Here is a 15,145-nt window from a genome sequence, read left to right as displayed (position 1 = left end):
AGAGATCGATGAGGTCGGGCAAGGGCTCGCACGGGAATACGCGGACATCAATCGCGAGATTGAACGCCGCAAAGACGGGGGGCGCGCGCGCGCCACAGCTCGCACCGTACATCAAAGGATCCTCACCGACGATGGGGCCTTTCCTCACTTTGCCCGAGCCAGCCAGAATATCGCCGCAGCAACCGCCTTGCTGCATGGCCTCCCGGAGGCCGCGACGTCAGAAGATCGACACGCTTATCGGGAGATTCGCACGTTGCTCGAGCGTGCAACAGCGCAGCAGGCGGAAAGTTCGTTGTCTCGGCGATGCGAATCCGACACCAGCCAGCGCGCGCCCTCAGTGCGTCCCACCAAGGATGCATCCGTACACCAAACACCACCAGTTGGCGGGCAGCCCTCCGTTGTCCCTGTACATCAACGCCTCGGCCGTGGCCACGACGTACGCAGCATCATCGACGCCCGGAGACGTGCCCACGGCGACGAGGGAGAAGCAGCGCGCCACGGCTATCATCCTCGACGTGGCAGGCGCTACGACAGCAATGAGGACCGAAGCTCGAGCCCCGTCCTGCCAGGCCCTCAGGCCTTTGGCCGGCACATCCTCAATGCTGCGTTCCCCCTAAGGTATCGACCGCCTACGAACATTCCTAGATATTCTGGCGAAACAAATCCCGGGCTTTGGCTCGAAGACTACCGGCTTGCATGTCAGGCCGATGGTGCGAGTGATGATAACTTCATTATTCGTAATCTCCCGCTGTTCTTGACCGACTCGGCATGAGCATGGCTAGAGCACCAACCGTCCAATGCTATTCAGAGTTGGGCGGATCTGACTGGGATCTTCGTGGGTAATTTCTAGGGCACGTACAAACGCCCTGGAAACCCATGAGACCTCAAGAACTGTCGTCAGAAGGCCAATGAAACCCTCTGCGGGTACATCCGGTGCTTTTCCCGACAATGCAATGAGCTCCCGAACGTCGCCGACGCCGACGTGATAGGAGCCTTTCTGTCTGGAATGACCTGCGAATCCCTGGTCCACAAGCTAGGACGCAAGGGCCCGCGAACCACCAAGGAACTTCTGGACATCGCCACCAGTCACGCCTCTAGAGAGGAGGCGGTCGGAGCCATCTTTGATCGCTCCGACAGAAAGACAAGGCGGGACGAGGACGCCAGCGAAGGCGCCTCCAACCGCCCCGCCAAAGGGAAAAGTAAGAAGCAACGGTGCGACAACTCACTCGTGGCCGCTGCCGACCGCAAAGGTGGCCGGAAGCCCGCGGAGGGCACTCCGAACCACTTCGAAAAAATGCTCGAGGGGCCATGCCCAAACCACGCCTTCCTGGCCAAGAACCTATACAAGGAATGCGGCCTTATGCGCAAATACTTGGCTGGAGGCCTGAACAAAGAGGAGCAGGGGAAGGAGCCTGTTCCCACCACTAACAACATGGAGGAGAAGGACGACACCTTCCCAACTCTGACCGGTGCCCTCATGATCTTCGAAGGATCAACGGCCTACGACTCCAGGCGCCGCCAGAAGGTCGCACGACGAGAAGTCTATACCGCTGGACCAGCCATGCCAGCTTTTCTCCGATGGTCAGAATCCACCATAACCTTCGACCGGACCGACCATCCGAATGCCATCCCACACCCGGGAAGGTATCCGCTTGTCGTCGACCCGATCGTCGGTCCAAAGCGGCTCACCAAGGTACTAATGGATGGGGGCAGCGGCCTCAACATCATGTATGCCAAGACGCTCGACGAGATGGGCGTCGACCGAACGCACCTCCATCCCGTCCGAGCACCTTTCCATGGCGTCGTGCCTGGAAGGCAAGCCGTGCCACTAGGGCAGATTAACCTGCCCATCACTTTTGGGGATCGATCCAATTACCGGACTGAGACCCTCACCTTCGATGTAGTGGGGTTCCCGGGGACTTTCCATGCCATTCTGGGGTGACCATGTTACGCGAAGTTCATGGCCGTACCCAATTACACATACCTGAAGCTGAAGATGCCGGGCCCCCATGGGATCATCACCATCGGCACCTCCTTCCAGCGCGCTTACGAGTGCGAGGTCGAATGCTGCAGACACGCATCCACGGTCATCGCATCCGAAGAGCTCGCCACCCTCAGGGAGGAGGTCATTGAAGGGACACCCGACGCAAAGAAATCGTCTGGATCGTTCGAATCGGCAGAGGGCTCTAGGGATGTCCTCTTGGATCCCGGTAGCCCCGAGGGCAAAAAAGTCCAAATCGGGACCGCGCTCTCCTCCGCATAGGAAAGCGCGCTCGTCGACTTCCTCCGCGCCAACAAGGACATCTTTGCGTGGAAACCCTCGGATATGCCGGGCATCCCGAGGGAGGTCACCGAGCATACCCTCTAGATCCTCCCGGGCTCCAAGCCAGTGAAACAACGCCTGCGCCGCTTCGACGAGGAGAAACGCAGGGCCATCGGCGAGGAGATAGCCAAACTACTAGCCGCAGGATTCATTAAGGAAGTATACCACCTAGAGTGGTTAGCAAATCCTGTTCTTGTCCAGAAAAAGAGCGGGAAATGGAGAATGTGTGTTGATTATACTGGCCTCAACAAAGCGTGTCCAAAGGATCCATTTCCTTTGCCACGAATAGACCAAATAGTCGATTCTACCTCGGGGTGCGAAACCCTCTGTTTCCTGGACGCATACTCAGGCTACCATCAAATCGCAATGAAAGAGTTCGACCAGCTCGCGACATCTTTTATCACGCCCTTCGGATCATTTTGCTATGTTTCAATGCCGTTTGGTCTGAAAAACACTGGGGCAACGTACCAGCGCTGTATGCTTAGTTGCTTCGGAGACCTCATCAGGCGAACCGTTGAGGCCTATGTCGACAACATCGTAGTCAAATCCAAGCGGGCTGACCACCTTGTCGCCGACCTTGAACGCACCTTTGCGAAGCTCCGGGCGAACGGCATCAAGCTCAATCCCGAAAAATGTGTTTTCGGGGTCCCGAGGGGCATGCTGCTTGGCTTCATCGTCTCCGAGCGTGGCATCGAAGCCAACCCAGAGAAGATATCAGCCATCACAAGGATGGGCCCGATCCAAAACATAAAGGGGGTTCAGCAGATCACCGGGTGCCTTGCCACCCTCAGCCGATTCATTTCATGCCTCGGCGAACGGGGACTCCCCCTTTATCGACTCCTGAAGAAAACTGACCGCTTCGAGTGGATAGCCGAGGCTCAGGAGGCGCTTGACATGGTTAAATGATTTTTAACTAAGCCGCCGGTCCTAGTTCCTCCATGCGACGGAGAATCTCTCCTACTGTATATATCGGCCACCACCCAGGTGGTAAGTTCTGCCTTAATAGTAGAGCGTGAGGAAGAGGGGCACGCCTTCAAGGTGCAGCGCCCTGTATATTTCATCAGCAAGGTGCTATCCGACTCTAAAACCCGCTACTCCCAGATCCAGAAACTCCTCTACACCATCCTCATCACTAAAAGGAAGGTACGCCACTACTTCGAGTCACACCCCGTGACAGTAGTGACGTCGTTCCCCCATGGCGAGGTCGTTCGTAGCCATGGCGCTACGGGAAGAACCGCAAAGTGGGCACTCGAGCTGATGGATCAGGGCATTTCTTATATCCCCCGAACGGCGATCAAATCTCAGGCACTAGCTGACTTCATCGCAGAGTGGACCGAGGTCCAGATGCCACCAGCAGCCGTCGATCAAGAGTACTGGATAATGTACTTCGACGGATCGCTGATGAAGAAAGGCGCCGGAGCAGGACTAGTCTTTGTATCCCCCCTCGGGGTGCACATGAGGTACATGGTTCGGCTTCATTTTCCCTCATCAAACAATACTGCAGAATACGAAGCGCTCATCAACGGCCTACGAATCGCCATCGAGCTGGGCATCCGATGCCTCGATGTTAGGGGCGACTCTTAGCTGATCGTCAACCAGGTCATGAAAGAATCAGGCTGCCACGATACTAAGATGGAGGCGTACTGTCAAGAGGTCCGATGCCTGGAGGACAAATTCGATGGCCTCGAACTCAATCATATCCCCAGGCGCCTCAACGAAGCGGCCGACACACTCGCAAAAGCAGCATCCAGCCGAGAGCCAGTTCCAACAGGCGTCTTCGCCAGTGACCAACACAAACCCTCGGTACGCTACGCGAGGTCGGAACAAGCCAATGATGGCCCTTCTAGTCCGACCCCCAAGGCCGATCCGCCAACTGTTCCTCCCGACCCCGAGGTCATGGAGATTGAAGAAGACCCAGCAATGGAGTCCGACCCTCCCAATGACTGGAGAACGCTTTACCTCGACTATCTCCTCCACGACGTACTACCAACCGACAAGACAGAAGCCCGACGGCTCGCGCGACACGCCAAATCCTTCGTTCTTGTAGAGGGCGAACTCTACAAACGAAGTCACATCGGAATTCTGCAACTTTGTATCCCTGGCGAATAGGGAAAACTCCTACTGAGCGACATCCACGGTGGAGCATGCGGTCACCATGCCGCGCTAAGAACCTTGGTTGGGAAGGCATTCCGACAGGGTTTCTATTGGCCCACCGCAGTAGCCGATGCCGAGCAAGTTGTACGCACCTGCGAAGGGTGCCAATACTACGCTCGGCAAACACACCTCCTGGCCCAGGCTCTCCAGATGATCCCCATCACATGGCCCTTCGTGGTCTGGGGGCTTGACCTGGTTGGGCCACTTAAAAAGGCGCCCGGGGGCTTTACCCACCTGCTTGTCACCATAGACAAGTTCACAAAATGGATTGAAGCTCGGCCAATATCCACAATCAAATCCGAGCAAGCTGTGCTGTTCTTTCTCGACATCATCCATCGCTTTGGAGTACTGAACTCCATCATCACAGACAATGGCACGCAGTTCACCGGTAGGAAATTCGTTCAGTTTCTGTGATGAACAACACATCCGAATCGATTGGGCAGCCGTCGCACACCCCCGGACGAATGGACAGGTCGAGCGCGCAAACGGCATGCTTCTTCAAGGCCTCAAACCCAGAATTTTTAACCGGATGAACAAGTTCGGCGCGTGTTGGCTCACTGAGCTCCTGGCTGTGCTCTGGAGCCTAAGGACGACTCCTAGCCGGGCCACCGGCTACACACCCTTCTTCATGATCTACGGTTCCGAGGCTGTTTTCCCGACGGACCTCGACTATGGAGCACCAAGAATCAGAGCATATGACGAACAGGGAGCTGAGGCATCTCACCAAGACGCCATGGACCAGCTAGATGAGGCCCGCGACATCGCCCTCCTCCGTTCAGCTAAGTACCAGCAAGCGTTACGGCGGTACCACAGCCGACGGGTGCGGGGTCAAGCCTTCAACGTCGGAGACCTCGTCCTCCGTCTTGTACAGAGCAACAAGGATCGCTACAAACTCACCCCGCCCTGGGAAGGGCCCTACATCGTCGCGGAAATACTTCGCCCAGGCGCCTACCAGTTGAAAACCATCAAAGGCGAGGTCTTCACCAACGCCTAGAACATTGAGCAGCTACGTCATTTCTATCCTTAAAATAAGCTTACACTTTTCCTTATCAGTTTTTGTCTTAACAGAACCCCAGTGACTTCCGACCCCTGCAAATCGTGAGGGGTCAAACCTCACTCGGGGGCTGGCATGTGATCGTAACATATGTCATGAGTAATACAAGTATTACGCTTGCAAAAAATCCTTGTGTTATACTTACAAACATTCTCTAAGTTTTCCATTCGCCTCGTAAACGAGTCTCGAGGGCTAAGATCTTGGGAACCAATTCTGAATACAACTGGTAGGACTGCGAGACACCCATGCCCCAGTGGCTGCAACCTCTTTGCTCACCAGTTCAATCAGAATTAGTTCGCCCACGTTCCTAGCTTCCTATGACTTAGACCACGAGAAGAGTTGAAAAGCGCTAAAATGACTTACCATAAGCAAAGGATGTAATTTTGTTCATTTTTTGCACAAATTCACCACTTACAAAGCGATGTCATTACAAAAAGGAACAATATACTCAGGGGGGCTTCCCCACAACGTTATTTCATTACAGTCTTGACTCAGCCCTACCACAAGTACTACTGCAGTCGCCGCGCCACGCTCTCCATCGGTGACGTCTGGGGCGTGTACACGGGCCAGCTCATCTACTGCGGTCACCGTGCCACGCTCTCCATCGGCGACATCTTCGCTGGATCCTCAAAGGCGCCACCATCTACGACGCCTCCACCGGAGCGTCCGGGGACTACGCCATCGTTGTCAGCCGCAACCCCGGCGGCAACGCCACCGCCATGGCATCTGGGGACTACACCTTCATCCCCAGCCATAACCCTGACAACGGCATATGGGCAGGAAATGCCTCCCGCCAAGGGAGGAGCGCAGCAAACGACGACGCCGTCAACGACGTACGATGCCCACCGACGCCTTTTTTCCTTCAGCAGCAGCGACTCCTCAGCAAGGGCCGCGCGCACCATCTCATCTATGTTGGATAACCTCCAGCTCAACATCACGCACTAGACTCACGAGCAAGTTTGTAAGTTCTCTATCTCTCTCTGGCATTACTCTTCCTCACTCAGGAACTGCCGCGACGCACGGACGCGTTCGGCGGAAAGGAAGAAGAAGGAGAGATAGCGGCTCGAAGGCAGAAGGGGAGGTGGGATGAGAACTCCTCTCCCCCTCCCTATTTAAGGAGGAGGCGCTATAACTAAGGAAAGGCAAAAGGTCGGACGAAAAACCCTCTCCCTTCCCCTTTTTTAATACGCAATCAAAGCTGATTGATATCTGAGGGGACGCACCGAAAGTGATGGGACGAACCCCGGTCTACGAGGCGTCCCCCTTTGGTCAAACTGAATACTGCCTAGGTATGGCCCTCCACTAACCCGCTCCGGACGCGGCGATTAAGGCACCCACATAGGCAGACAACCTTTTTGCCTCCCCATGCAGGACCACGGATGACCCGATGACGGGACCTTTCAGATCTCCTGGGTCGGCCGTTCGGCCCAAAAGACACGACGAACGAACGACCAAAGAAAGATAAGCCTCTCAGATTTCTCACTTTATGCGTTAAAATTCATTCACAAGATTCCGACCCCGTCAAATAGCAGGGATGCGAACATCACTCGGGGGCTGCCGAGGATGACTACCAGTCTAGACATCCTCTTCACCCGACCCCTCCGTACACTTGAAACTAAGGGCGCGACATACAGGCACAAAGCTTTGAGTAAAACTAGATGAACTAGCAAACCCTACGCCCCGATAGCTACGGTGTTTCTGTTCACCAGAAAAGTCATACTCAACGCCCCTCGCGTCTCTAGTTTCGACGTCTGCCTTCTCAAAGAAGGATCAGAGGGGTCCGCCTACAGAGTCTCCCCCAAAGGAAGAGCTGTCAGGATGCCCAAGATAATCGAACGGCTCAGATCGTCACCGAGACATGAAAACAAAGAATAGCAATTCTTACGCAGGTTATTCCAACCTCGTCACAAACGTCAGGGCCCGGACCCATCTGGTAGGAGCTTTTCCGCCACTCATACCACCAAGGTAACGTTATCGACCCTGCCTTTATTTTCAATTAAATCTCGCATTCAAAACATTACAGATGCAGAACATTGCATCCCAACGATTCGTGTTGCACCATGAAACGGCTGTCGCCTCATTCGATATAGACAACCACAGGCTAAGGTTCGAAGGTCTGCCCGCGAAGGGCTCGAGGCCGCCTCACGTCAAACAGAGCCAGGGAGAGATAACCGAGACGAGCCCCAGTGGCCCTGCCCGACCCCACTCAGAAGCGAACCAGGACGTCTCGACCTTCTCTCGTTCGATTCTAACCTCGAGCCAAACCCACAGAATCTCCATCGAGGAGAGGCCATCGGGCCCCCTAAGCTTATCGAACGACTCAGGCATCTGCCGGGAGGCGGGTTAAGAAGTTGTGGAGTGCCACCAGAGGGCTCTGCCAACCCCATCAGCAAATGATGGACCCGGATTCCGCATGAATGTACCCGTTAGCGAGCTCGTTGAGCGCGGTACTCAAGCCGTCGAGGCAAGTGTCGTTCACTCAGCCCCTCCGATTGCGAAAACCGAGGACAGGGTAACACGCAATTAACGGCCAACCCCTATCAGACCCTAACAGGGCTCGGGGGCTCGGGCCAAACAATGCAGGGACACAGGTTCAAGGGCCCCACCTTGCCGAGCCCATAGAGTCCCCAGTTGGGATTTCTGTTGGAAGACAAGGCGGGGATTATTGCGATGACATCCATTGTCACCAAAATCACGATACCGGTCTCCAGTAACACCCGGCCCCAGCAGGTGCGGGGGTCGGACCTTACTCGGGGGCTGTTAAGGTACGGCTACCTCCTCAATCTCCTCGCACTATAATCAGCGGCATAATTCAGGGGAACATATTGGCAAGACCATAAAAAATCAAATCGCAAAAAATCAAACAAAACAAAATTAAGACGCAAAAGCATGAAAGGCGTCCAGACTCGAAAAGTACCGACACTTGTCCACGTATTACATATAAGCTGTTCTCAAAATTATTCGATTAATTACTCCCGCGGAGGGAGAACCATTTCTTTCAGACTGTCTGCCAGGTTCTTCGCAAGGGGAGCGACCATCTTCTCCATTTCCTCCAGCTCTTCATCCTCGTAGGTGGATGGAAAGCCTTCGCTCATCACCTTCAGGTTTATTTCCTTCTCATAATGGGCGTGGGCGACGGTGAAGGCCTGGGTAATCCCGGCGTGAAAGGCACTCTCCTCAAGTTGGCCCACCCGAGCCATGATACCTCCGACGCGAGCTGCGAGCGGGCTGGTCTCCACATGCTCCGTCACATTCAGGGCGTTAAGGACCACCCCGACCATAGCTTGTAGAAGATCGTGCTCATCGCTCTCAACCTGAAGGGCCCTTCGCATATAAGCAGCCTCTTTCTCCAGCTTGGTGGCGACGTTCTCAGCACTCAACCTTCCTTCCACCGCGTCACCAAGCTTCGCCTGGAGAGAGCAGACCACCTCGACGTCCTCGTCCACCTTCTGCTGGAGGGCTGTGGCCCTACTCTCGGCCTTCCGCCGGAGGTCCCGCTCCATCTCCAGCTCCTTCAGCAACTTGCTGGCCTTCTCATTGGCCGCGGCATTCCTCTGCAACAGCTCGTCTCGCTCTTTTTGGAGTCTGGCAATCTCCTCTCCATCCAGCTTAGACCTCGCCGATAGGTCCTCGAACATCCCGTGCACCTCCTCCGCATCCTGACGCGCCTGGGCCTCCCGCTCCTGAACGATAGCAAGCTGGGTGGCCATGTTTGCTCGTAGCCGGGTCTCCTCGGAGAGGCGATCCCGTTCTGCCTTCTGCTCACGGAGGAATTGGGATTTTTTCTGGCTACGAGCAACAAGAATCTGAAGAAGAAGAAGACTGATATCAGAAATGTGAGAACACACAAACACGCGAAGAAAGAAGAAAGAAAGTCCAGAGAATACCTGAGAAGTAGGGATAACGATCTCACGGAGGGCTCCTCTGGCTTGGTCCAGGGCGTTCAGCATGGTTGAGATCCCGATGTCAAGACCTTCTCGCTCCATACTCTCGGAATGATCATCGAGCGAGAAAAGAGCCGACGTCGGGTCCTGAGCAGCCATCCACTGGAGCGGCGGCTCCCCCCGCGCAGGGGAGCGGCTTCCTCCCGACAAAGGGGCTGGTGGTGGCTCCCTCCTGACCCTGTGCGGCACCACCGCCGCACTCAAGGACCCTCCGGCTGGACCCTCCTCCGTCTGGACCGCTTCGGGCGCCACGGGCGGATCCACATGGGCGCCTGGCGGCGCGGATTGCACCACGCCCTCGGGTGCCACCACGACCACACCCGGCTGATCCTGGCTTGGCGCAGTCACGATCACCTTCACCGGTGGTATACGGTCCTCGGTCGGCTGTTCCACCTCCGCGGGCGTGGGAGCCACCATGGACGCCGTCGGTTCGGCCAACGCGGCCCCGACATCGGCACCACTCCTGCCTGAAACAGGGGTGACTCCAGGCGACGTTGTCTGTCCCACTTGAAGGGCAAGGCTCTTCTTAGGCGACAGCCCTAGGGGGTGACCCGTCCGCAAGAACCTACACAAAGGTAATAACCGATAAGTCAAAATAAAAATGGAAAAAAGATGAAAACAGAGGAGTCAAGAGCTTACGTTGACGTCCTCGGCCGGCGGAAGCGTTTTGGGGATGGATCCCCAGATCCCTGCCCTGACTCGTCCAGACGGGACCATTTCATGCCTGCCCCCTGCTCCAGGGCAGGGGGGTTCATCTCGTCAGGCGCGGCGCCGGAGTCGCTCCCCTCCATCGTCTCGTCGGGTGCGGCACCGGAGCCGTCCCCCTCCATCGTCTCACAAGGTGCAGCACTGGAGCTGCTCCCCTCCATCACTTCACAGGGCGTGGCATCAGAGCCGGGCATGGCTCCGGTGCCACCCCCCTCCACGGTTGCCTTGGGGTCGGCGGCAGCAAGCCCGACGTCCCCCGTCCACCGATCCTCGGCCGGCACGCCATGCGAAGCGGCAGACTCGCCGGCCTCCACTGACCTCATCGATTCACTTCCCTCTGCGTGAAAAGGGAAGGGCCCCTGCACGGGTGGGTGGCCACTCGTCAGCGTTTCCTCATCCTCTAGGACGCCCCAATCTATGTCGACGGCTACCTCGTCGTCGTCATCGTCATCATCATCATCATCGTCATCCTCACTGCTCACGTCCTCTCCCTGATCCCGTGCCTCCTGCTTCAGTCGTTTCGCCTTCTTCATCTCCTCCTTCGCTTTCTTGTCCCGCTCGGCCGTGAGTCGATTTGCCACCGCCACAACCTTGTCCTTCGGTAGTGGAGCCGGACTATCCTTGAAGACTAGCCCCCCCGGCTAGCCCCAACATCACAAAAGCAAGCATTAAAAAAGAGATTTAGGAGAAAGAAAAGAGTGCGGGAGAAGAAGGCTTACAAATTCGAAGAACCTAGGCTCCGGCCGCATTGGAGGATGCCCGGGCACCGGATACATGATGTCGAGGACCCTGTCGGCGGAATCCTTCGTCGGCTCCGTCGCCTCCTTGATACGTTGTGCCACTTCCAAATAAGGGAGCGCCTCGTCAACGAGCACCGTCCCCTCGAACGATATCCCGGGCATCATCCGATGTAGGGGAAGCACACGCGCCATCAGTGGTGCCACCCTCCTCGCGTGGTAGGCACCGATAATCCCCGACCCCTTTACACCCCGACCCTTTAGGGCATGGAGGGCGGAGAGAAGGTTGGAGATATGTTTCTTGTCTTTAGACTGGATGCCCCAGCCCCACAACTCCGGAGCATCCACAATAAGACGTCCGGTGTACTTCGGTAGGGTGGCACTCACATTGTCCCTAACATAAAACCACTGCGAATGCCATCCCTTGTTGGATGTAGCCAGACGCATGTACGGGTAACCCTTCGACCGGGTATGGTTCAGATGAATGCTGGCACACCCCATCGGCGCGTTCACTTCTTTCCCCCCAATCTTCCTCTTCGACAGACTAATGCTAAAGAAATACCGCCACAGATCAAAATGGGGATCGATCCCCAGGAAACCCTCGCACAGGGCAACGAACGCCGCCATATGCTGAATCCCATTGGGAGTGAGATGCTGCAGCTCTACCTCATAGTAATCTAATAGCCCCCGAAGGAATCTATGCGCGGGTACCCCGAATCCCCGCTCATGGAAGATGGCAAAGGAGACGACATACCCTTCAGGTGGCACCGGCTCACCCTCGTCGCCGGGGAGTAACCACTCCTGGACGGCGGATAGTGGGTGGAGAAGGCCACGGCGGACGAGGCCCTCCAGACGCCGAGAAGTGATGCTTGATCTGCCCCACAACTCCATTGAAGCAGTAGGGGGGAAGGGCAGGCGCGAGCTTAACGGTGGCTGGAACACGAACGCAGGCCGGTCGACGGTGGCGATGCGGGCGCGAGAGGCTGGGAAGATTGGCGGTGGATGTTTCAGAACGCAAAGGAAGGGGAGCGAAATACGGGACCCTAGGGGCGAACCCCGTGGTTTTATAGGGGGTGACGGACGTGAGAAGGGCAACCGTCCGCCTCGATCTCTGGGCCTGCCACGCACGCCACCACGTCACGTCGCGGGACACGCGCCCGCAGTCCCTATCCTCTCATCCCAAAAATCTCGGCGGACGGTTCGCCTTCCCCAAGCGAATCCAGACTCTCTACCCACCAGGGAAGCGCAAGCCACAAAGGCTTGTTCTTTTCTCTTTGGCCCACCTAGGGCCCAGCAACTCGCCGGTCGGCCCAACTAAGAAGGAATCCACGAACAATCCGCCACCAAGGGCAGAAGCACCAGTTAGGACGGCCCCGAATCGGTCCCCAGCGAACGGGACGCCACGACCCACTCGGAAAAACACCCAGTTGATGAAAAACTAAGTCCTTCAGCCTTACCCGCGAAGGGGCCGATACAACCCCCCGGGCGACTCTACTCGAGTCACCCGGGGGCTCGGGGGCTACACCCATCGGGTGCGCTCGCGCGCACCCTCCGGCAAATTAGCTTCGACGAAATCAAAGACACCCTCCAGGCGGTTCTACCCGAATCACCTAGAGTCTCAGGGGCTACTGTCGGGGACCTAATACCAGGGTACCCCAGAAGGTGGAACCGATAACCACCGAACGTGAAAAACTTCTGGACGCATAAGGGCTCCATGTCATCCCTTGTTCGAGTGACAGGAGTTCGGTTCCGCCTCGCCCGACACCTTTGGGACGGGCTCGGTCTCGCCTGAGGGCCGAGGGATAAACTCCGTCTCGCCCGACGCCTTGAGGGCGGGCTCGGTCTCGCCCGAGGGCTGAGGGATGAATTCCGTCTCGCCCGATCCCAGAGGGGCGGGGTCAGCCTCACCCGACGCCTTTGTGGGATAACCCTGCCTCGCCCCAAAAGCTCAAGGCTAATCTCCGTCTCGCCCGACGCCTATAGGGCGGGCTCGGTCTCGCCCGAGGGCAAAGGGATGGATTCCGCCTCACCCGATCCCGGAGGGATAGGGTTAGTCTCGCCCAAGAGATAGGGATTGGTCTCCGCCTCACCCGATGGCCCAGAACGAGCCTCGCCCTGATCGATATCTATCCCTCATAATGATGGGTACAGGACGAGACAAGACGTTCGGGTCAACCATGGCTCCAACGACCATACCCTGCGCCCTGGCAGGAAGAGAACTGCCAGGGAACGACAGGACTGATGCTTTAGACCCTTTCGGGCGCCGCAGAGCCAAAAAGGTATTACAGGTGCGTGCATCTCACCCTGTAGAGTTGTAGGCGCCGTCTTCAGCTCTGGGACACGGAACCCAATGAAGATATACGACAACCGCTACACTCCAAGAACGGATTTGCTATCTCCACGAACGACGGATATTCCGTCGCCACGCTGTGGACCCGAGGGAGCGGCGCCCTATTCCCGATCCCTCAGGTCCTCCCAGTCAGAAGGCCTTGGCCACGGCGCTACACCGGGCCCCGACCCCGAATTCTCCCAACAAGGAATCATGGGAATCAGAAAGCGTGCGGAGCAAGGCTGGAGGGAGGCTCATAAGTCAAAATCACTATACTATAGCCCATACCCTGCGGGCAGCATTCTGTGATTAATCTGACATCCTACAGAGACATCGACAACATACTAAGCACTTATCTTCCTTCGCACTCATCAGAATGGAGGACCTGACCAGGTAAACGTGAGCCACATGACTAAGTAGAGTACACATCCTGGAGCCCTCACCCTTGTAAAGCCAGCCCCTTCATCTATAAAAGGGGATGCGCTTCCTCCATCAGGGAGGACGGGAAAAATAGGACCGAACAATAGAGCGCACTCATACACACATTCATGCAGCTACGAAGCTCTTGACCACCTTTTCAATCCTTCCATCAGAGACTTGGGACCAGTCCCTCTCTCGACAGTTTGTATCCCTTACTACAGACCGTTCACGGTGCTAATAACACAAGCAGCAACGAACTGGACGTAGGGACGTTCCGCCTGAACCAGTATAAATCTTGTGTCCTTTAGCGCACCATCCGAACCTAACGCGCATTACTATAAATTTACTTGCCGGTGCTTGTACGAAACACCGACAAGTACCCGAACACTCCCACCTTATGTGACACTCGACATCCCCAAATTTACTACGTACATTTAAACAATTCCATACTAACCGTGTTCTTCCTCACATTTTAGCTGCCGGTGACCTCTGGTGTGCTGTTGTCAGCTACTGCCACTTGAGATGATCTAGTCTAGCTCTAGGTCTAGGATTTTGAAGTTGAACCTGGAACGCACGCTGCTCTCGTTATATAAGAGTGTGTGTGTGTGTGTATATATATATATATATATATATATATATATATATATATATATATATATATATATATATATATATATATATATATATATATATATATATATATATATATAGAGAGAGAGAGAGAGAGAGAGAGAGAGAGAGAGAGAGAGAGACACCTATCCATCAGTTTTGTCATGGACGCATATGGTATTCTTAGGCTCCGTTCGGCTTACCTCATATTCGACTTGTTCGGCTTCTTTTTTCAACCGGAACGGTGTTTTTCTCTCACAACAATTTAGCCAGAACAATATTTTTCAGACAGTTTCAGCCAAAATTCTGTCAGCCGAACGGAGCCCATGCGAGTGTTAGAATAATAGACAATTTCCATGTCATTTTAATTCCATAAATTAACAGCATGATGATGACATATAAAGAAATATTAATCATTGACATCATGATATCGATTATCTCATCGGTGAAAATACAGGCTAGATCATATATCATGTGAAACATATGAAGATCAAAAACATGTGAACATGATTCATGAACCATAACAGAGAAAAACTGGCATGATATACATCTCATATTTGCAACAAGCATAAGGCTACATATGAAGCCACATGACTGTAAAAATAAAACACATACGCAGAGCATATATTTGGCAGAAACAGACACAGGATATCTTATAAATCGACAAGAAACAAACTGATGGCAACATATGGAACAACACAGAAGAACTGCTGAAACATGTAGAAAGTAAAACAGAGAGAAGATGAAACGATCATACCCTCCCGCCCGTAATTCAGAAGTTCCAGCACTCGATATGTCGTAGGAGAAGAAAATGTTTCCTCGAGGAAGGCGACGTCGGCGATCGGGAAGAAGACGACGTACGAAGAC

Source organism: Miscanthus floridulus, chromosome 5 (assembly GCF_019320115.1).
Source record: "Miscanthus floridulus cultivar M001 chromosome 5, ASM1932011v1, whole genome shotgun sequence".
Classification (NCBI taxonomy): domain Eukaryota; kingdom Viridiplantae; phylum Streptophyta; class Magnoliopsida; order Poales; family Poaceae; genus Miscanthus; species Miscanthus floridulus.
The sequence above is the reverse complement of the archived record's forward strand: the minus strand, read 5'-3'. Positions refer to the sequence as shown.